The following is a 21326-nucleotide window of genomic DNA, read 5'->3' as shown; positions in this document are numbered from 1 at the left end:
TCCACTGGATGAAAATTATAGTTTAATACCGTATAATTAACGGATATTTTAAAGTTCAGCAGGTACATTAAATGAACGTGAAATAACAAAATTTAAATATTTGCACTAATCTTTTTAACTTTACATGATACTCGTGACCCATCATAAATAACAAAGATACTTCTGAGTCTACTATGAAAAATACAATGATGCAGATATTCTAAGCTTACTATGTTGTATAGGAAACTCCTACAGAGTTTTCAAAAGTCTGCACTAATAAATTCCTTTCTCAGACAAGTTAAATATCCACCTTGAAATTATCTGACTCACAGAAGATAAACATCCATGAAATTAGCACTAGTTCATTGAGTAAGAAATTATCAAACTGTTAATGGTGGCCATCTTCCCTGGCGGCTCAGATGGTAAAGAATCCGCCTGAATGCAGGAGACCCAGCTTCAGTCCCTGGGTTGGGAACATCCCCTGAGAAAGGAAATGGCAACCCACTCCAGTAATTCAAACTGTTATTGGAGAAGGAAATGGCAGTCCACTCCAGGACTATTGCCTGGAAAATCTCATGGACAGAGGAGCTTGGTAGGCTATAGCCCATGGGGTCGCAAAGAGTCAGACACGACTGAGCGACTTCACTTTCAAATTGTTATACACGGTGGTAAACAGTTGCAGATGACTTACTGTGAGGATCACTCTGCAACGTATATGAATACTGAGTCATTACATTGTACATCTGAAACTAACATGTCATGCCAATTATATCTCAATTTTTAAAATCAAAATATTAAATTACTGAATTGTAATTATGTGACTTGTAGCAAATGAAGTATATTACTACCCATTAAAAATAATTATGTGAATGCTGTATACATGTGAAAAAGAGAATCTGAGGCCAAGCTCTTCCAGGGCAGTCATCCTATTCTATATGCTTATCACACTGCTGGGTACCCCACCAAACACAGAAAGGAAATGCAGAAGTGTCTGATTACAGTGACAGCATTTCTTTTTTTACCTTTTAAAATTTCTTTTTATCACAATTTGCTGAGGACTCCCCCGGTGGTACAGGAGATAAGAATGCACCCGCCAAAACAGGGGGCGCGGATTCAACCCCTGGCCTGGGAAGACCCCACGTGCTGCCGAGCAACGGAGCCCAGGCGCCGCGACTACTGAGGTCCAGTGCCTGCAGCCTGCGCTCCATGGCAAGAGGAGACGCCGCAGTGAGCAGCCCTCCCACTGCACCTGGAGGGCACCTCCCCTTGCTCGCTGCAATCAGAGAAAGCCAGCAAGCAGCGACCAAAAGAAAAATCAAAATTCATTAAGTTAAAAATTTGCTTAAAGTAACTCGTATTTATTGTAAGCTTATAATAATCCAAAATTATAGTAATACACAAAGCCACCCAGGTTCTACCCTTGGCTAACAGGTTAACTATTTCATACGTATTTCTTGAAAAATATTTTGATGCTTGCGAGTATGTGTGTGTGTAAATGTGCACATATACATCCCATTCTTTACAAAAATGCGGTTATACCATGCGTAGTGTTTTGCAACTCCTTTCATTCACTTAAAAATGCATCTTTGACATTTTTTACGTCATTATCCATAACGTTCCCCTCTTCTTTTTTGAGGCTTGTATAGTATGCCCTTGCTTGGATAAAACACAATCTATTTGGCCAGTTGGGCTTCCCAGGTAGCCCTAGTGGTAAAGAATCCACCTGCCAGGGCAGGAGACGCAACAGACTCGGGTTCACTCCCTGGGTCGGAAAGATCCCCTGGAGGAGGGCATGGCAACCCACTCCAGTATTCTTGCCTGGAGACTCCCAGGGACAGAGGAGCCTGGCGGGCAACAGCCCATAGGGTCACAAAGAGTTGGACACGAAGTGACTTAGCATGCAGGTACATACTGATGGATATTAGGATATTTTTCTTCAGATTTTTTCACTATTATAAACAGTGAAATCTTTTAGTACTTTTATGAAAATTGCTGCAGAACTAATTCATAGCAGAGAACTTTTTGAGTCAAGGACTATAAATACCCAGGATGTTAACAGATGTTGTTGAACCGGCCATCACAAGCTGCCCACCACCGCACCCAACGGCAGATCGGGACACCTATTCCCCGCCTGTGTTCACCAACACCAAATGCATCAGGCTTTTCTACTCTGTCCACTTGATACCATTTTAAACTTCACTGCGTATATTTTAGATTAAATCCGCCATAATCATTTAAAGCACTTCTGTCTTTATAACTAGGCATTTCACTATTAAATTTCAGCACTCATCTGATCCTGGGTTACATACGTTCTAGACAAAAGTGATTATGTGACAGAAGATGCTTCCAAAGGTACTTATCTTTTTATTACATAAATCATCATTGGAAAAATTTGAGGAAACAGTCAAATATAAAGAATAAAATGAAATTATATCATCATTAAGAGACAATGTTTTTATTCTAGGTATATATTTAATGCACCTGTATAGTTTTTCTCAAAAGGTGATCATAAGATATACTATTTGATATGCTGATTTATTAAATTAACAGGAACAGTGACCCCATAATCTTAAAAAATTTTTCCACTACCTCTTTTTTAGGGTTAATTTATTCATCTTTAATTGGAGGATAATTCCTTTACAGTGTTATGTTGGTCCCTGCCATACATCAACAGGAATCAGCCATGGTATACATATGTCCCCTCCTTCTCTTTTAAACTAGTTTCTGCTTTTTACTGGAGTAACACTGATTACAATGCTGTATGGGTTGTAGTGTACAGAGTCTTTTTCAGTCACACATATACATGTATCTATTCATCTTTAGATTCTTTTCCCAAATAGGTTATTACAGACTGTTGATAGACTTCCCTTGGTATACACAGGGTCCTTCTTGACTATCCACTTAATAGTCTTTTAAAGAATATGATTTTAAAAGCCCACATAATAGGTCTTAAATTATTTAACAGTTACCACTGGATTTTTATTTCTGATTTTTCATTACTATAAATTATATAGAAAAACTTACTGGACTACACCTCTGAGTATTCTGTGAGGTTAGAGCGATCCCTCAGAGAGCTGGAACAGATCCCTTGTCTTAAGATGACGACAGGGTCTCTGTGCCATTAACTCCTTCGGGTGTCTTCGTGTGGAGAACCAGCCCCACCCATGTAGGCGATGAGCCACTTCCTAGGCATAAGGCAGGCACCACGGCGGGGCTGACATTCTTGTTTATAAATGTGTCCATTTTTATTTTTGCAAAATTGTTCATAACTTTGAATACCATTATATTTGATTCACAAAGCAGTAATCATGGAAAGACTTTTACCATAGTTTTCTCAGAAACCATCAATCAAGGACAGAAAACTAGGGACAAGAGCATCTGAATAAACATTTACAAGTGTTAGTCTTTATTACCTTCACAGAAATGGTTCTGAATTAGACCACAAAGGAGCACTCAAAACCACTCTCAACTCAGAAAACGTCCAGGCCAAATAATCAGACAGAATTTGTATAACCAAAAGAATCCTATACATGTAGAAATTCTAAAACACGCTTGCAAACAACTTTCAGGTTAGAGGGAAAAAACCAAAACAGAACTGCTTAAAAATGAACCATAAAACCATCAAGCTGCTGGAAAAGTAACACTTAGGAAAATTTTGCCTTAACTCCCTGTTTAGAAAATAAGAATAAAAAAATAATAAGGCACGTGAAAAGATGCTCCACATTGCTAATTATTAGAGAAATACAAAACAAAACTCCAGTGAGGCACCACCTCACACTAGTCAGAATGGTCATCATCAAAAAGTCTACAAATAAGAAAAGCTGGAGAGAAGAGGGGACCTTCCCACACTGCTGGTAGGAATGCAAATTGGGGCAGTGAGTATAGAGAACAGTATGGAGGTTCCCTAAAAAATAAAAATAGAGCTACCGTACGATCCTGCAATGCCACTCCTGGGCATATATCCAGAGAAAGCTCTAATTCAAAAACACACACGTTTGTAACAGCACTATTTACAGTGTCTAGGACATGGAAGCGATCTAAATGTCCATCCACAGGTGAATGGATAAGGGGGAAAGAAGATATGATACACACACACACGCAAGGGATACTAGCTGCTGTAACAAAGAGAGAGATGCCGCCACTTGCGGCTCCACGGACGGACCTGGAGACTCAGGCTGAGTGAAGGGGGCCAGACAGAGACAGATGCTGCAGGACACCTCTCAGATGTGCAACCTACAGAACAGGGCAAGTGAGCAGACACACGAGAGAGAAACGAGCCCACAGACACAGGAAGCAAACTTACAGGTGACCAAACGGGAAAGGCGGGAGGGACAAGTCAGGAGCGTGGGAGTAACAGATACACACCGCTACTCACAAGACAGCTGACCGTGAGAATTCACTGTGTAACACAGGGAACTGTATTCACTATCATGTGGTGAACGCTAATAAAACATCTGAAAAGGGTATGTATATATACATCAGACTTAAAAAATACACACGTATCATTTTGCTATACACCAGAAACTAATACAACCCCGCAAATAAACTATACTTCAGTAAAGAAGCCAGTGGCCTAAATTTTCAATTCAACTAGAAAAGAGAAACAAAATAAACGTAGGAAAGGGCAGTTAATAAAGATAACAGAGACGAAGAACGAGAAACCAAAATTCAAAGAAAATAAACAAAAAATAGTAGAACTGATCAATAAGCCCCAAACTTGCTAATTTTCAAGGTCAAATGAAACAAATCATTGTCAAAACGCGTTTTAAAAAGAAAAAGAATATAACTACTATGAAAGGAGATCAAACCAGTCAATCCTAAAGGAACCAACCCTGCATATTTACTCAGCTGAAGCTGAAGCTCCAATACTTTGGCCACCTGATGTGAAGAGCCAACTCAGTGGAAAGGACCCTGATGCTGGGAAAGACCGGGTGCAGGAGAAGGGGACGACAGAGGACGAGATGGTTGGATGGCCTCACTGACTTAATAGACATGAGTCTGAGCAAACTCTGGGAGATCGTGGAGGACAGGGAAGCCTGGCGTGCTGCAGTCCCTGGGGTAGCAAAAAGTTGGACATGACATAGTGACTGAACAGTAACAATATAACTATTATTTTTTCAATCCAGAAAAATGTAATCAATTTAATAGGAATAAATTAGAAATAAATGAAAAAATCAGTTTTCCAGGAAAATATAATTATTACGATTAGCTCAGAAAGAAGAAAACCATTGAGATCAATATTGTAGAAAAAAGTCAAAAAGGTAGTCGAAGGTGTAGCCTCTGAAAAGGAACCAAGCTCAGGTCATCTTAGGGGAATTATACCAAACTTTCAAAGAATAGGTACATTTTATGTTATATAAACTATTCAGAAACTCAAGGGGAAAACAGAAGGCCACTCAGCTTCTTCTCTGAATCCAGCAGAAAGTTTCTCAGATTCAGGACTCTTGACACTTTGGACAGGATCATTAATTGCAGGGAGAGAGAGGGGCTCCTCCTTGGACTGAATGGATTAACATGACCCTGATACTCAAGCCAGACAATAACAAGCCAGAACAAAAACAACAGATCATTCACACTTATAAACAAAGGTTCAAAAGCCCTAAATAAAATACTGGTTAGTCAATTTATCAAGAACAGGCAAAATTTATTTCAGAAATACAATGGTGGTTTTGTAAGAGAAAATTCTATGAAGATAATTACTGTATTAATAAAATACAAGAGAAAAATCACAAGATTTGTTAATGATTACAGAGAAAAGATTTGATAAAATGCAAAACACATTCATGGTAAGACTCTTAACACACCAGAAATAGAAATTTTCCTTAGCCCGAAAAAAGGAATTTACAAAAAGCCAATGGTAAACCTTTTATTTAATGATGAAATGCTGGAAGCATCCCAATTGAAGAATATGACTTGTACCAGCCAAAGCAGTATCTCAGCAAAAAGAACAATATATGTTGTTGTTATTGTTTAGTTGCTATGTCATGTCTGACTCTTTGTGACCCCATGAACTATAGCACACCAGGCTCCTCTGTCCATGGGATTCCCAGGCAATAGTACTGGAATGGGTTGCCGTTCCCTTTTCTGGGTGATCTTCCTTACCTAGGAACTGAACCTGTGTCTTCTGTATTAGCAAGCAATTCTTTAGCGGTGAGCCACTTGGGAGCTCCCGTGTAAGACATACACCAGTGAAAAAACATACACACAACAGTCTTTATCTGCAGATTTTTTTAATGTCTGTATGGAGAGCCAAGAGAACCAACCAGCAAGCTATGAGATCCTTTAAGATGTCAGCCAGCAAGGATGCCAAATACAAGATCAAAAATAGAAATTATTATCTTCTGTGTACATTAGCAACGATCAATTAGAAAGACTTAGAAATAAGCCCATTTGAAAATGCCTGATATACAAGACTGTTGCGAAGAAAATAAAGCTTTACTAAAGGATATAGAGAATTAAAACAGAGACGCAGCTTGTCCCTAGGTGGGAAGACTCAACAGTACAGAGACTTTGAAAGTGAAAGTGAGAGTCTCAGTCATGTCCAACTCTTTGCAACCCCATGGGTTATACAGTCCATGGGATTCTCCAGGCCAGAATACTGGAGTGGGTAGCTGTTCCTTTCTCCAGGGAATCTTCCCAACCCAGGGATCGAACCCAGGTCTCCCGCATTGCAGGCGGATTCTTTACCAGCTGAGCCGCCAGGGAAACACATAGAGACTTTAACTTTCTCCCAAATTATTTATAAATTTAATAAAATCCTTTAAAAATACCAAATGGAATTTACAAGAAATCTGACATGCTGATACAAATAATTAAAGCAAACGAATCAACATACAAGATAGTTGAGGCAATCTTTTTTTTTTTTAAACGTTAAGAAAAATATGGAATGCTTCACAGATTTGCATGTCATCTTTGCTCAGGGACCATGCTAATCTTCCTTGTATCATTCCAATTTTAGAATATGTGCTACCAAAGCAAGCACAAGGCAATCTTAAAAAGAAAGAACACATCTTACCCTACTACTACACACACACACACACACACACACACACACACACACACACACACACACACCACAACCCATTGTGAATACACAGTGATTAAAACAGCACGATATTGGTGCAGGAATTGATGACCAGATTCATAGACAAGAACATATACTTGAGAGACAATCTGGTGAATACAAGGGAATTCAAAATATAATCAAAGTGGCATTCTAAATCATGGGAAGAGGATTAACAAACAGTACTGTGATAACTGGTTTTCCATTTGCAAAAAGCACAAAATAAAAAATAATAAAGTTTCTTCTTAACACAAGTCACACACACACAAATTCCAGAGTAATTAAAGACTTGAACCTAAAATAACGTATCAGTAGGACTAACTAGACATTTTGGGGGTGGGAGGGGGGAGTCCAGTGCAAAACAAAACTGCAGGCTTTCAAAGATGGCAACAGCTGAGAATCAGAGTGATGCGCCCTCTGGAATCACAGATATGCAGCCTTTGGTAACTGGCTTCTTTCACTTAACACGTAATGTTTTCACTGTTCATCTACATACAGCTTGTACATCGTGTTTCTTTTATTGTTAACGATGCTCCGTGGAATGGATGAACCCATTTTATTTATCCGTTCACCAACTAACGAATCTTCGGGTTGTTTTCACTTTTTGAGTACTATGACTAACACTGCTATGAACATTCATGTATGAGTCAAAATGCTTTTTTTAAAAAAATTAAGAATATCTCGCTGCACAACACACAGGATCTTAGTTCTCCAAACAGGGACTAAACCTGTGCTCCCTGTATTGGAAGCACTGAATCTTAACCCCAAATGCTCCCATTTTTATTAAAAAAAAAAAAAAAGGCTGAACAATTCTATATAAACGTATGCTGGATGATTTAGAAAGCAGGACAATTAAAGCACATGTTTTTCTTTATTCATTCAAACAAGTAATCCTTAATGAATCAAATGAGCCATTAAAAAAAAAAAAATGAACAGGAAACAATCATTGGTATCATACTAACCATAACTGGCTTTCATATTAACCTTCTCTTAAACACTAAATCTTAAGAAATGAATTTTTCTAACTGGAGAAACACTCTTGACTGGCAATTAATTTACTGATTAGAATTTTCCGATGAGAACGGAGTGAAAGGGCTCTCTGACGGTAGCAGGGCGGGGTCTGGAGGCTGTTTAAATCTTTCCAATCACAGCAGTAATGGAACATTTTGGTGGCAAAGATGCTTCACACTTTAACTGGCAGTGAATTTTTATAATAATTATTTGGAATGATAAAATAAAAGGAGTCAGAACTACTGAAAAGCAGAGGATACTATGCTTTTTAAAGCACTTCCTCCCCATGGATGCAATGAACTGCCCTTCCAAAGGGCAAAGGCACCAGACAGGTGAGACGAGGCCATCGGAAGACTGCAGGTGGCCCCTGCCTCCTGCCGGGCTCAGTACAAACTGTTATGCCGTCAGCCTCATTTGCTCTGTGAGCTTCCAGAGACAAAGGCGCCATCCCTTCTCCTAAGGAACTCACTGCTAAGCGGCCCAGTCCCTTGAAGGTGACCATTTCAGGAAAGCTTTATTTGCTGCTCTTCTAGCAATTCTGTCTGAGCTCCAGCAGCAAACAAGGGTGACTGGCCAGAAAAAATCTTGAATCCTGTGTTCATTCACTTCCTCCTCCAATGTGGGGAAGAAACATAAAACAACAACAACCTGATTATTATCTGATTAAGAGGCAGAAAGGAAAAAATATATATCAATCCTTTTTAAGAGTTACAGCCTAAGAAGAAATGTGAAATCCGTTTACCTGCGACAGGACCTGTTCGGGCTCTTCGGTGAGCAGTAGAGAGGACTACGTAATCAAAGGGAAACGGCCACCCCAGGCCCCACTTAGATTCGAGACGAGCAACATGTGAGGCCCGGAGCTTCCGAGGAAGCCCTCTGCCTGCAGCTCCTCATCCATTCTCTCCCACGGTACACAGTGCTTGGGATCTCAGAGCGACCCAGACAGGCCTATCTGACCCTCGGCGTGGTTAAAATAATGTACGCAGGCCACACTAACGTTGCAGAGGGTCTTTCCCGGTGGCTCAGGGGCTAAGATCCCCACACCCCCAACGCAGGGGGTCCCTGACTTCCAGCACTAGACCCTGAGTGTGGCAACGGAGACCCGGCACAGCCCGATAGATAAAGAAAACTTTCCAACTGGACAAAGTGCTCTGAAATCTATGAAGTAAACCAAACAAAAATAAACTGAATTCATTTTTTAAAAATAAGATTTTAGCTTTTGCTTTGCTCTTCTTCGTCAATCAAGGGCAGGTAGAGAGACTTGAGGTCCAGACACCCCCCAGCTGGGCCACCCAAGGCCCCTGGGACCCGAGAGCCAGGAAGCTGGAGCTGGCACAGGGCTCTGGGCCGCCTCCGCTCCGCTCCCCACGCCCTGCCACCACCCTCTCCTGCTTCACCCTCTGCCCAAACCCCGCTGTGTCCCGGCCTCGCTCTCCATCACTCCATCCCCCGCAGAGGCCCCTCTGCCTGCAGGGGTCCTGACCTGCAGGGGGCCGCTCCTCCCCGGGGATGCCCACTGGAGGGGCAGCTGTCCCCCCTTGCCAACCAAGGGGTCCAGGGTGAGGGCAGGAGGGAACAGGGCTGCGGGGGCGGAAATAGCCCAGGTCAGAAAGGCCCCTCCCACGCAGGAAGCCGGACCACGCGCCCAGGGTGTGAGGCTGTGGTCGGGGCCGGAAAGCCTTCCTCTGTGAGCGCTCTGATGCACGCAGCTGTTCAGCAACTGTGTGCCCGGCGCGTGGGAGGCCCCACTGGGCACCCTGACCCAGGACCGAGGAGCTCTTCTTGGTGCCCACAGTTACAACCTTTGCGTGGCGAACCCAGGAGACGTTCAACAACCACAGCACAATACATAAAAATATGAGCCCACTACAGGGCAGTGAGATGATTATGAGTATGATGGAGAAAAATAAAACAAGCCAGGGGAACAGGAGGCCACGGGTAGGGGACAGACAAATGCTGGTAAGCGCCTCACTGAGAAGACGGTGTCTGAGCCACGACTTGAAGGAGGTGCGGCTGTGTGCCTGGACGTCTGCAGGAGGGGTGCTCCAGGCCAAGGGGAGCACTGCCGTGCCTGCGGCGGGACCAGCAGGGGGTGGGGGCACAGGGTGCTGAGGAGACGGAGCTGGAGAATTGCGGGAGGAAAGGCTGGAGGGAACCAGCGGCCGGACCACTGCTGGACACATCGTGGATTTGAGCTCTGACTCTGTGTTCAGTTCAGTTCAGTCGCTCAGTCGTGTCCGACTTTGCGACCCCATGGACTGCAGCATGCCAGGCTTCCCTGTCCTTCACCAAATCCTGGAGTCCACTCATGTCCATTGAGTCGGTGATGCCATCCAACCCTCTCATCCTCTGTCGTCCCCTTCTCCTCCTGCCCCAAGTCCCTCCCAGCATCAGGGTCTTTTCCAATGAGTCAGCTCTTCCCATGAGGTGGCCAAAGTATTGGAGTTTCAGCTTCAGCATCAGTCCTTCCAATGAACACCCAGGACTGATCTCCTTTAGGATGGACTGGTTGGATCTCCTTGCTTTCCAAGGGACTCGCAAGAGTCTTCTCCAACACCACAGTTCAAAGGCATCAATTCTTCGGTGTTCAGCTTTCTTTATAGTCCAGCTCTCACTTCCATACATGACCACTGGAGAAACCACAGCTTTGACATGATTCTGCATGAGCTGAACATAAGGGAAACGGGTGCTGGGATGTGCCTGACTACACCCTCCAGCTGCTGGGACAAGCCAGGCCCAGGTGAAGGCAGTAAAGGGGACAGGTGGTCAGAGGTCGACGTGCTCTGGAGAAGGCGGGGGGGGGGGGGGCGCGGTTCTCTAATGGACTGAGTGGGGGACGCAGGAGGAGAGCTGCTGCGTGGGTTTGCCTGGACCACTGTAACAAGCGCTGCAGGCCACGGCTCAGACAACACCGACCCCTTTTCTCACGACTCAGGGAGCTGGCAGGTTGAGGCCGAGGTGCTGACCCGTGGGCTCCCTCCTTGTCCTGGGGACACGTGGGCCCCTCTGCCATCATGTGGGGTCCCCCCATGGGGGCACCGGTCCTACTGAAATTGGAGCCCAAAGCAATCACCTCACTTAACCTTCACCAGCTCTTTTTAAACCCTACCTCCAAATTCAGTCACAGTCTGAGGCATGGGGGGCTTAAGACTTCCACAACCCTATTTTGCGTTGTTCAGTCACTCGGTCATGTCCAACACTCTGTGAGCCCGTGGGCCAGGGCACGCCAGGCTTCCCTGTCCTTCACCGTCACCTGGAGTTTGCTCAGACTCACATCCACTGAGTTGGTGATGCCATCCAACCATACCTGTTTCAGGTAGACACACGCGGTATCACGGGCACCAAGCCTTTTGGCTGGATCAAGGGGAGAGACGGATCGCCACCTGAGCCCGCCGCTGGATGACACACAGAGGCGGGCGTGAGCGGCAGACATCCGCTTAGACGTCGACCTTCGTAGAAAGGCCGCTAACGTGAAGGGGTGCTCGGCACGTGCGAGTCACCACACTAAGCACTCTACGCTCACTACCTCACTGAATCCTCACTGAAGCACTCAATGTCAGGGTTACCATCCCCACTCACAAATCAGGAAGCCAAGCCCTGACAAGGCGACGTGACAGGCCCCAAGTCACTCAGACAGCAAGGTGAATAAATGGGATTCGGGTTCCAGCACCCTGCGTGCAGCAGGCGTGCCCCTGACCGCGGTCTGCACTCCTCTGCACAGAAAGCCACAAGGGAGGGCAGGAAGCCACAGATATGATCAAAACCAAGCTTAGGTATGGCAAGAGCACATCAAGCTCAGCCCCACACTGGAGGAGCAAGCATAGATCCCAAAGGCGGTTGAACCATCTGTCCCATCCAAGCTCCCCAGAAGAGACTTTAATTCGAAAATGCTCTATATTTTATAATGCCAAAAATAATGGGAACAGCATAAATGTAGCTGGTTAGAAAATTATGGAATAATCTTACAGTAAAACACCAAGCAACAGTTAAACAAGGATGAGCTACACACCAATTACATGGACAGGTGTGTGTGTGTGTGTGTTACATGTATGTGTGCCCTCAGTCACTCAGTCATGCCCAACTCTTTGCTCATGGACTGTAGCACGTCAGGCTCCTCGGCCCCTGGGATTCTCCAGGCAAAAAAACTGGAGTGGGTTGCATTTCTTTCTCCAGGGAATCTTCCCAACCCAGGGATCGAACCCACAGCTCCTACCTCTCCTGCCAGGCAGACTTCACTGCTGGGCTACCCGGGAAGCCCACGTATCTATGCAGCACGGTTTTTTTTTTTTTAATATACTTAAAAACATAGATGAACACACACACAAAAGGAGAGATAGTAAGAAACTGGTTATTTTCACTTTCTTTAGTAAGTTTCTCTACTGTGATTTTTTTTCTATAGTAAATAGGCATTGTTTGTAAAATCAGGAAAACAGTAATGTTATTAGCATCAGCAACTGAAAAAAATTTTTTCCTACATTGTTGTTCAAACTTCCCCCAAGCTCAAGGGCTCTCAGGACAGGCTGGCGTCCTCGCCTCCTGGGAGTCACTTCTCTTGGGCAGCTGTGACCATCCCCAAAGCAACCCCCAGAGGCGACTTGTCACAGGAGGCGTCTGACAGCTAGCACAGAGGGTAAGCCTCCGCTCACAGTTTACCACTCACTCAGACTCAGAGAACCAACTCTCCCCAAATGAAGTGTCTGACCTCAACAAGGGCGAGCATATTACTCAGCCGGTATTTTATTAAAATATCACATCTGTCAAGATGGCCATTTATGTCAAAGTTATTCGAGGATTATCAAGGAAAGCACCAAGATACCGTTTAAAAGGAGGAGGCAGCGAAGGGCGTGAACCAGAAATCAGGGGAAATGCTCAGGGCCGAGGCAGTCCAAAAGCCATCAGAGCCCCGTGCGTGTGAACACTCAGCGACTCGCGCGTGCTGGCCGGCACTCCGTCACTGAGCTCATCCTCCTGTGCACACGCCCGGCTAAGCACCGTGACAACCAAGATGCGAAGGCGCGCCGGCTCAGGGCCAATGCCGCTTTTAACACGTGGCCTGTGACACTGTCACAGACTCCTCTCCCTGTCTTAAGGGGAGGCGCCCCGGTGACCTGGACTGTCATCTGATAACATCGTTCTTTCCCAAGTTCTGTGAACGGCTGTCTCTTTTATTCCTTGCTTTTGAGGAGGTAGAGGGCAGACATGGGATAAAACAGGGAAGAAAAAAGGCAGAGGAAGACAGCTGGTGAAAACAGGAGAAAGGAAAAGAGTGAAGTCGCTCAGTCGTGTCCGCCTCTGCGCGACCCCGTGGACTGAAAATAGGAGAGGAAGCGGTTTAAACACTGAAAGCGAATATGGAACTGGGAAGAAAAGGGTCCCTGAGAAAGAGAACAGGACAATGGAGGGGGCACGCGTTACAGCGCAGTGAGCGGGCCCGGCCAGCTCAGGAAGGCACCAGGGAAGGCAGGGGGCAGGTGGAGGCCCCAGGGCCCGGGGGCGGGACACACCCCGCTCTTCTTCAGGCGGGCTTCCTGGTCGACCAGCAGAAACTGTACGGGAAGACTGTGGACCCTTCCACCTGGCGGCCCTCTCCTCCTCTCGCACCCCGGCCGCAGGGAGGCCCTTCCACATCCTGACGCGGTAAGAACCCCACTTCTCTAAAGAGAGGAAGGAGCCGCGTTCCCCCCCGAACCACCGAGCGTCTGCTCACAGGTGTGTGGACAGGGGGCCGCGGCATCTCCCCTGCGGGCTCTCGCAGGAGGCTTCCCACCCAGGATGGACTGGTCCATGGAAGGGGGGCCCAGGGTCAGTAACCTAGTTAGATTCTGGAAAGCAACTGTTCACACGACCACTGCCTTCATCCTAGGAGCCCAGGGCTGCACTGTTTCCCATCACCCTCGCTTCTTTGAGAGTCCATGTGACACGCTTTCTATTTGACAACATACTTTGCGAAACATCACGGCTGAAAAGCTAAGAACAGGTGTTGCTCTTAAGGGACTCACAATCCATGGGGGAAACAGAAACACAATTTCCGTGAGCTTAGTCGCTCAGTCGTGTGCGACTCTTTGCGACCCCGTGGACTGTAGCCCACCAGGCTCCTCTGTCCATGGGATTCTCCAGGCAAGAATGCTGGAGTGGGTTGCCACGCCCTCCTCCAGGGGATCTTCCCGACCCAGGGGCTGAAGCCGGGTCTCCTGCATGGCAGGCAGGTTCTTTACTGTCTGAGTCACTGCATGACAAGTCTGTATTTCGAACATTTTGCTGGGTGCTGAGCCAGTATTCAAAGCTGTGCCGGCCTCACCCGAAGACCTATGTTATTATAAGGACTGAATTACTGAAATTTAGTTGCAGCCTCTGCAAAAGCAAACACGGGATGACCCAGCTGTTGGGGGGGACACAGGAAGAGAGACTGTGAGAGCAGAGAGCAGACTCCTTTTTTCATAAACGTGACAAGGAGGGAGGCACACAGGGGCTGGTGCCCCGCAGAAAGAGCTGGTGCACAGTGTGAGCAAGACAGGCGTGCTTGCAGGCTGCAAGGAAAGCCCGTCCAGAGAAAGCCCTGGAAGGTGAGGGGAGGTCCGGGGGATAACAGGGACGGGAGGCGGTGGTCCTGGGGAAGAGGCTCTCTCCTCCCCAACCCCCCCCCAAGGCTGGGGGAGGGGCGTGCCTGGGTCCTTCGCACAGGAAAGTAATCCAGACGTTCCCTCTCATTTACTGAGTCCTTTCCTATCCTCTCTGGTTTCCCTCAAATCCCGCTCATTTGGGGTTTTGCACGTCTCAAATACAGAATTTCTTGCTTAGATAGCATGAATCCTTTTCTTTAGAGCAAAGGACTCAGCTGCCACCCACTGCCTGCAGGTCCAGGTGTCCCATCGGCTCCCCCCCGCCCTGCAGTTCCTTGTTCCTCTATAGTGTCTGTGAGCAAACATTTTCCTGAGGTTTTCTGAAATACGCCACTTTTCAGGGAAGCAGGGTGGAAATAATGAAAACATCGCTCCAATGTAAACAGTCCCCAATACTCTGTGTAATGTGAACACAGTGACGTCCTGGGCCTTTGTGCGTTGGGACGCTCCACAATTCTACCACCATTCTTGTCCCGCTGAGGCCTAGCCATCTTTATTGATTTCATTCCAGAAATAACTATCTTTTGATGGCTTCACTCAATTTTCACAATGCGTGGGCCTTATCTGATGGTTTTCCCATTTACTCACATGTCTATGTTTCGTCTTATTTCCTGGTGTGCACCCAACACATCAGACACTCACAGACATCTGTGGGCTGAGAGGATGCCGTCTTTGAACACGGTCCCCTGGAGACCATCTCTTTGGAGGCAGTACAACGCCAGCGTGGAATCTGCACAGCTAAGTCCTGGATACAGAGCTCAAGCCCATGACCTTCTCTGAAATAAATTCAACCAACAGACTTCTCTAAGAGAAGCATTGAAAAATAAAAATCCACAGGTTAAAGATTTACATTTGTTTCTGAATCAACAGATCTAGAAACTCTGGCAGACTATAAACACTCGGAGTTTGAATCTATCCAGACTCCAACAGCTGTTAGACTACTGCCCTAAAAGAAGACGAGGCCACAAAGAGTGTGTGACCACCCTTCACCCGACGTCCTGTCTACACAGAGGTGCACGCTTCTGCCATACAAGCACGTGCGGGCTTCGGTTGATTTTCAGGAGGCCAGAACAGAAAGCATGGATGGGCTGTATTCCTGAAATGTCTATATTTAGACAGAGACAAGGTCAGATGATTCAAACAAACTATATTGCTAGCTAGCTGCCCACAAGCACTGAATAAGTTAGAGACAGGGCTAATATCATCCCTCAAACACTTGTATACACGGTCCTCACATTTCTGGATTCTTCCTCTCTAATCTTTAGCGCGATGGTGTTAGCGGTCTCTCTTTCTTAAAAGCCATAAACTGAATGTAGATCCTCAAACAGAGAATACTCATGCCTGGGGGAGACATTAACAGAAGGAAAAGAGGGCCAGGGACAAGGGCCTGGAAACCATCTCCTGTTCCCCACGTTTCCTAGGAGGCATCCAGCCACACCCAACCCTGGGGTCAGCCTCAGTAAACGCTTCTAAATGCTACCTCTGCATTATATATGGAACAAACAATGGGTGCCTGTTTCTGGGGTCCAGACAGATGTGCATTCTGACAAGGGCCGATCAGAATCTGCTAGGCAGGAGGGAAAAAAACGGCACGTGCGCTGTCCTCCAAAGAAGATTCCTAATCTGAGGTTGCGGTACCCCTTCTACGGCCCAGGCCCCTGCAGCCGTAGACGAAACATTAGGTCTGGAGAGAGAGGCTGGGACGGCCAGGTCTCCTGTATTTCTTTCCAATGCTTCTTATTTTCTGTAACACCTCTTCTTCCCTCTGATAGCAGTCATCCTTGAAGGGATCACTGAAAGTTGACTATAATTCTAATTATTATTCCATAGTCCTTTAAAATACATTAACGGGCACCTTACACAATGCAGCAATAGTTCACCTTATTCTAATCATCAAGAAACTTTACAATATCATCAAAACTTCGTTAAGAAAAGCAGATCCAAACATGATTAATTGCTCGTCCAGTATAAGCAAAGCAATGCTTTTGGCAAGAGATTTGTAATTCACTCCAGTTATGTAACTAATAAAAATACATTTAGCAATGAGTTAATATAATTGCATTATCTAGGCAGTTATGCTTGAAAGAAATACTAAAAATGATGTAAGACAAGTAAATTTTAATGTGAAACATAAAATTACACATCAATGGCCACCTTTCAGACCAATTTTTCATGAAGTAATTATCGCTTTATTAAGAAAAACCCAACAGAAAACCATAACTCTTATCCAGACTTAATGCAAGTACGGCATTCGTGTTAGAGACTGAGCCTGTGACTCGGCTCTTCTGCCTTTTGTTTGATCCGTACGGTCCTGTCAGTGCGAATTTGAGAAGGAAGCAGCTTTAAAAATCGGCAACAGTGAGAGGGGAGCTGAACCGCATGTGAGGAAAACGCAGGCCCCTAAACCCTGGCTGAGTGCAGAACTGGAAGCCCTTAAAGCACGCGGTCGGGTACGGGTTGGTTGCCGGCTCTGTCTGACTTTCTAGATTTTCCCCAGCGGGCGGACGTTTCATCTCAGTAGGTCAGCCGTCCACAGAAGGCCAGAACCTGAACACCCCGCACAGCCCAGAAGAGCAGGCAGGTTGTTTAGAAAAGGAGCCTCGTGCTGACGCCACGAGCACAGCAAGGAACCAAGTTCAACAACCACAGGAGCACCGTGTGACTCCCACCTTCAGCCGGCGTCGAAGGACGCCTGCATCAGATCAGCGTTTCTAGAAAACAACCCCCAAAGCCTCCACCCACCCCTCAGCTCACAGGCCTCATCTGCAACGTAACACATTCAGGGAGTGAACTGCAGGGCTGCGAAAGGTCACTGACGTTCCAAGGAAGCTACGGAAAGGTGCCTCCCAGGACCCCCTTACTGCCCTGAAGATAACCATTCGACTTGAAAGCACTCCGTGGGAAAGTCAAACCTGTGTGCTGGCCTCTCACACGGGGATTACAGGCCCCGGAGACGCCACTCCACAAGGCACGGGGGACGTTCTTCAACCGTCGGGGCTGGGGAGGGCAGGGGAGCGCTGGCATCTAGTGAGGAGGGCCCAGGGGTGCTGCTCAACACCCCAGGATGCAAAGGACGCCCCCTCGCAACAAAGAATCATCCAGCCCGACTGTCAAGGATGCTGAGTCTGGAAACCCCGAACTGCAAAGCTAAGATGAATGGTCAGGACCGATACCTGGACAACACAGAAGCCTGAGTCTAAGGAGCAAAACGGTGCCTCCCAACCTCAGCCCCTCCCAGCCTCTGACACGCCAGCGTCAGCAGCTACAGCCCTGCTCTGGGAACAAACACGGCTTAGCCTGCTGAAATAAACGTCCTCACAAGATCATATATCCATTTTCATAGGTAATATTCACAGCCTTAAAAAAAAAAAAGACTAAATGCCCCCCACAATCTCCCCAGAGAAACAATCTTTTGTTGCTTTAGAAATGCAATTACATTTTCCACAAACTCAAGCAAAATGAAAAACACTTAACATAGTATGTTTGCTTGCTTGCTTTTCTTTCTTTTTTTCACAAGCAGTTCACAAAAACACAGAGAACAGACAAACCACAGAGTTTATCAAACAGATACACATGGCCCTCTGGGTGGCCTGAAGGCCACGGAAGCCCGTCTCGGGCCCGTGCAAGGAGAGTTTACTGTGAAGCCAGGCTTCGCTGGGGAGCCAGGAGCACAGGCTGAAGTGGACAACATGGGCCAGGCCAAGCACACGTCAACAGACAGGCCCATCCTCAGACTCGTCTCGAGATCTCTCCTAAACAGCCAGACCAGGACAGTACTCTCTCTTAGGAAAAAGACTGATCAAGCTCCAGAATTTAAAAACAAAACAAATTGAACTATTTAGAATTCCATTAGGCACCTAAATTATTTCTAAAAGTTCAGAAAATGTTTGCCTTGCTGCCAAGATGATAAATGTAAGGGGCTGTGGCATTTTATTTCCAGAGACTTCCACAGTTCTGCTGGGGCGGTAGTGGCATTCAGCGGCTCCGTCGTGTCCAACTCTTTGCGACCGCATGGACTGCAGCACGCCAGGCTTCCCTGTCCTTCACTGTCTCCCGGAGTTTGCTCAAACTAGTGTCTGTTGAGTCGGTGATGCCATCCAACCATCTCATCCTCTGTCGTCCCCTTCTCCTGCCTTCAATCTTTCCCAGCATCAGGGTCTTTTCAAACGAGTCAGCTCTTCGCCATCAGGTGGCCAAAGTATTGGAGTTTCAGCTTCAGCATCAGTCCTTTCAATGAATATTCAGGACTGATCTCCTTTAGGATGGACTGGCTGGATCTCCTTGCTGTCTAAGAAAACCTCAAGAGTCTTGGCCAGCACACAGTTCAAAAGCATCGGATCTCTGGTGCTCAGCCTTCTTTATGGTCCAACTCTCACATCCATACATGACGACTGGGAAAACCATCGCTTTGACTAGACTATACGGACCTTTGTCAGCAAAGTGATGTCTCTTCTTTTTAACAAGCTGTCTAGGTTTGTTAAAGCTTTTCTTCCAAGGAGCAAGCATCTTTTAATGTCATGGCTGCAGTCACCATCTTCAGTGCTTTGGGAGCCCAAGAAAATAAGATTTGTCACTTTCCAAATATTCCCTGTCTATTTGCCATGAAGTAATGGGACCAGATGCCCTGATCTTAGTTTTTTGAAGGTTGAGTTTTAAGCCAGTCTTTTCTTTTTTAAGCAGTTTTGTTGAGGCTCCATTTAACCCTGTGGGTTAAGACTCCCCCGTCTTTGGTTATGGTCCGATTTCCTCTACCATGGGCAAAAGAAGGGGCTGTCTCAAACGTTTTGCGTATAAAGGAACTTATGATTGTGTAAAGATTAGAGTCACCAACCACTTGAAAAGTCATTTCGATGTTTAAATTAATGTTTCAAAGAGGAAGGAACTCTGAGCTTTCAGTGAAATGCAGGCTGCAACCACATAAACCCTGAGCAATATTTACGACCTGAACTTTCCCACAGAGTGATTTCAAACATTCTATTGTTTTTTAACCATATATAATATCTTAGAAATTCAAATACCTCTACATCTCATCTCTGAGACTGCCTTCCCTCACAAACTGCATAAAAATTCTTTTAGGGTAGGTGTGTGTCCTGATTTTTGGTTTTAGAAAAAGTGGTGTCTTTTTTTTTTTTTTAACTATTGGGAACTAAAAAGGTAGATTCCTACAACACATCTTACACCAGAAAAATCGTGATGAAAGATTTAAAGGTAAAAAGTGCACACAGACATGAATATTTATACAAATCCCACTACTTAGATAAGCCAAGTTCAAGGAAGCACTCTCTCAACACTAAACTAAAGACAGAAAGCACAGGAATCCCCAGAGGTCCAGAGCTTAGGGCTTGGTGTTCTCACTGCCAGGTCTGGGTTCAATCCCTGGCCAGGGAACTAAGACGCCATGAGCCACACGGCCAAAATCAAACAAAAAAGAGGCAGAACGCATGAGCAAAACAGTTTACTCCATTTTAGAAAAACGTGCGTCATCAGCAAAACAATATAAGCAAAAGTAAGCACCGTAACCAACTAGCAGGATGCTACAGCAAACCAGGGACCTACCACAACAGACACACAGAGAGGAGCTGGAGCAACTACGTGTTTACAGCACCCGAAGAAAGAGAAAAGGAGAGGCTAGATGGCTGAAGATAAAAATAAGCGAAAACGTGAACATGCAGCTGGTGGGAAAATACACATAAAAACCTTCCCTCTTGCCAATGTGAACAAGACAAGACAGGCGTTCTCTGCCGAGCAACTGGTGTCAGTTCAGAGGGATGGGGACACTGCTGCTGAGGCCGAGGCTGGAGGGGACCCCAGCTTCCTCCTTGCCTGTTGGTTTCTAGTCACCGAGTCCTGTCTGACTCTCTGCGACCCCCTGGACTGGAGCCCTCCAGGCTCCTCTGTCCCTGGGGTTCTGCAGGCAAGAATACTAGACGGGTTGCCATTTCCTCCTCCACAGGATCTTCCTGACCAGGAATCGAACCCTCATTTCCTGCATTAGCAGGCAGATTCTTTACCACTGAGCCAGCAGGGAGGCCCTCGTTGCCAGCGGGCCTTGTAAACAGGCAAAGCTTTCACGGAGATAATTTGATTTTAAAATGTTGTTTCCTTTGACTCAGCAGTTCTGCTTCCAGGGTTTATCCAAGAAAAACGTCAGACACTGGTAAAGATGCACGCATTAAATGCACTGCTCACCATTCTAACTAAGCCACCAGGGGCTGGGTCTCAGCACATCCAGCTCTGGCCGCCCCCTGCTGACCCTACAGTCTAACGGGCTCCCCACACCCACCCCTCCCGCCTGCAGCCTCGTGCAGGCCCCGCCGTGCTGCCCTCACACGATGCCAACCGCTCCCTAAATGCCATCTGCCCCTTTCCAGGTCAGTATCCCTTGTCCTGGCCGCTGGAAGATTTTAAAAACACGCATCAGGCAACCTCATACCCCTAGCAAAGAGCATTCCAAGGGCACCCACAGCCTGAAGTCCAAGCTCCTCAGTCCTTCAAAAAGCTGTGGCTCTGCTGACCCCTGGTGACCCCGCCAGAACACACTCGGAAAGCCTGGAGATAGGCTGGGCGGTCCCCACGCCCATGATGTTCCCTCTCCTGTCCCCACACTGCCCCACCCCTTAGCTGACCCGTCCTCCTCCAGGGCATCCTCGGGG

At 46.3% G+C, this 21326-nt stretch overlaps 1 protein-coding gene and 1 non-coding gene across 7 annotated transcripts in view; both read right to left on the bottom strand.

Annotated features, from left to right (window-relative positions):
* PLCL2 (phospholipase C like 2) overlaps positions 1–21326 on the bottom strand; it is a 210788-nt gene that overhangs the window by 132004 nt on the left and 57458 nt on the right. The gene's annotated exons all lie outside the window — the stretch shown is intronic.
* LOC114111100 (U6 spliceosomal RNA) lies at positions 6855–6961 on the bottom strand. Its single transcript, XR_003587231.1, has one exon. It is a non-coding gene; the product is annotated as a U6 spliceosomal RNA (small nuclear RNA).

This window comes from Ovis aries, chromosome 1, assembly GCF_016772045.2.
Source record: "Ovis aries strain OAR_USU_Benz2616 breed Rambouillet chromosome 1, ARS-UI_Ramb_v3.0, whole genome shotgun sequence".
Taxonomy (NCBI): domain Eukaryota; kingdom Metazoa; phylum Chordata; class Mammalia; order Artiodactyla; family Bovidae; genus Ovis; species Ovis aries.
The sequence above is the reverse complement of the archived record's forward strand: the minus strand, read 5'-3'. Positions and strand labels throughout refer to the sequence as shown.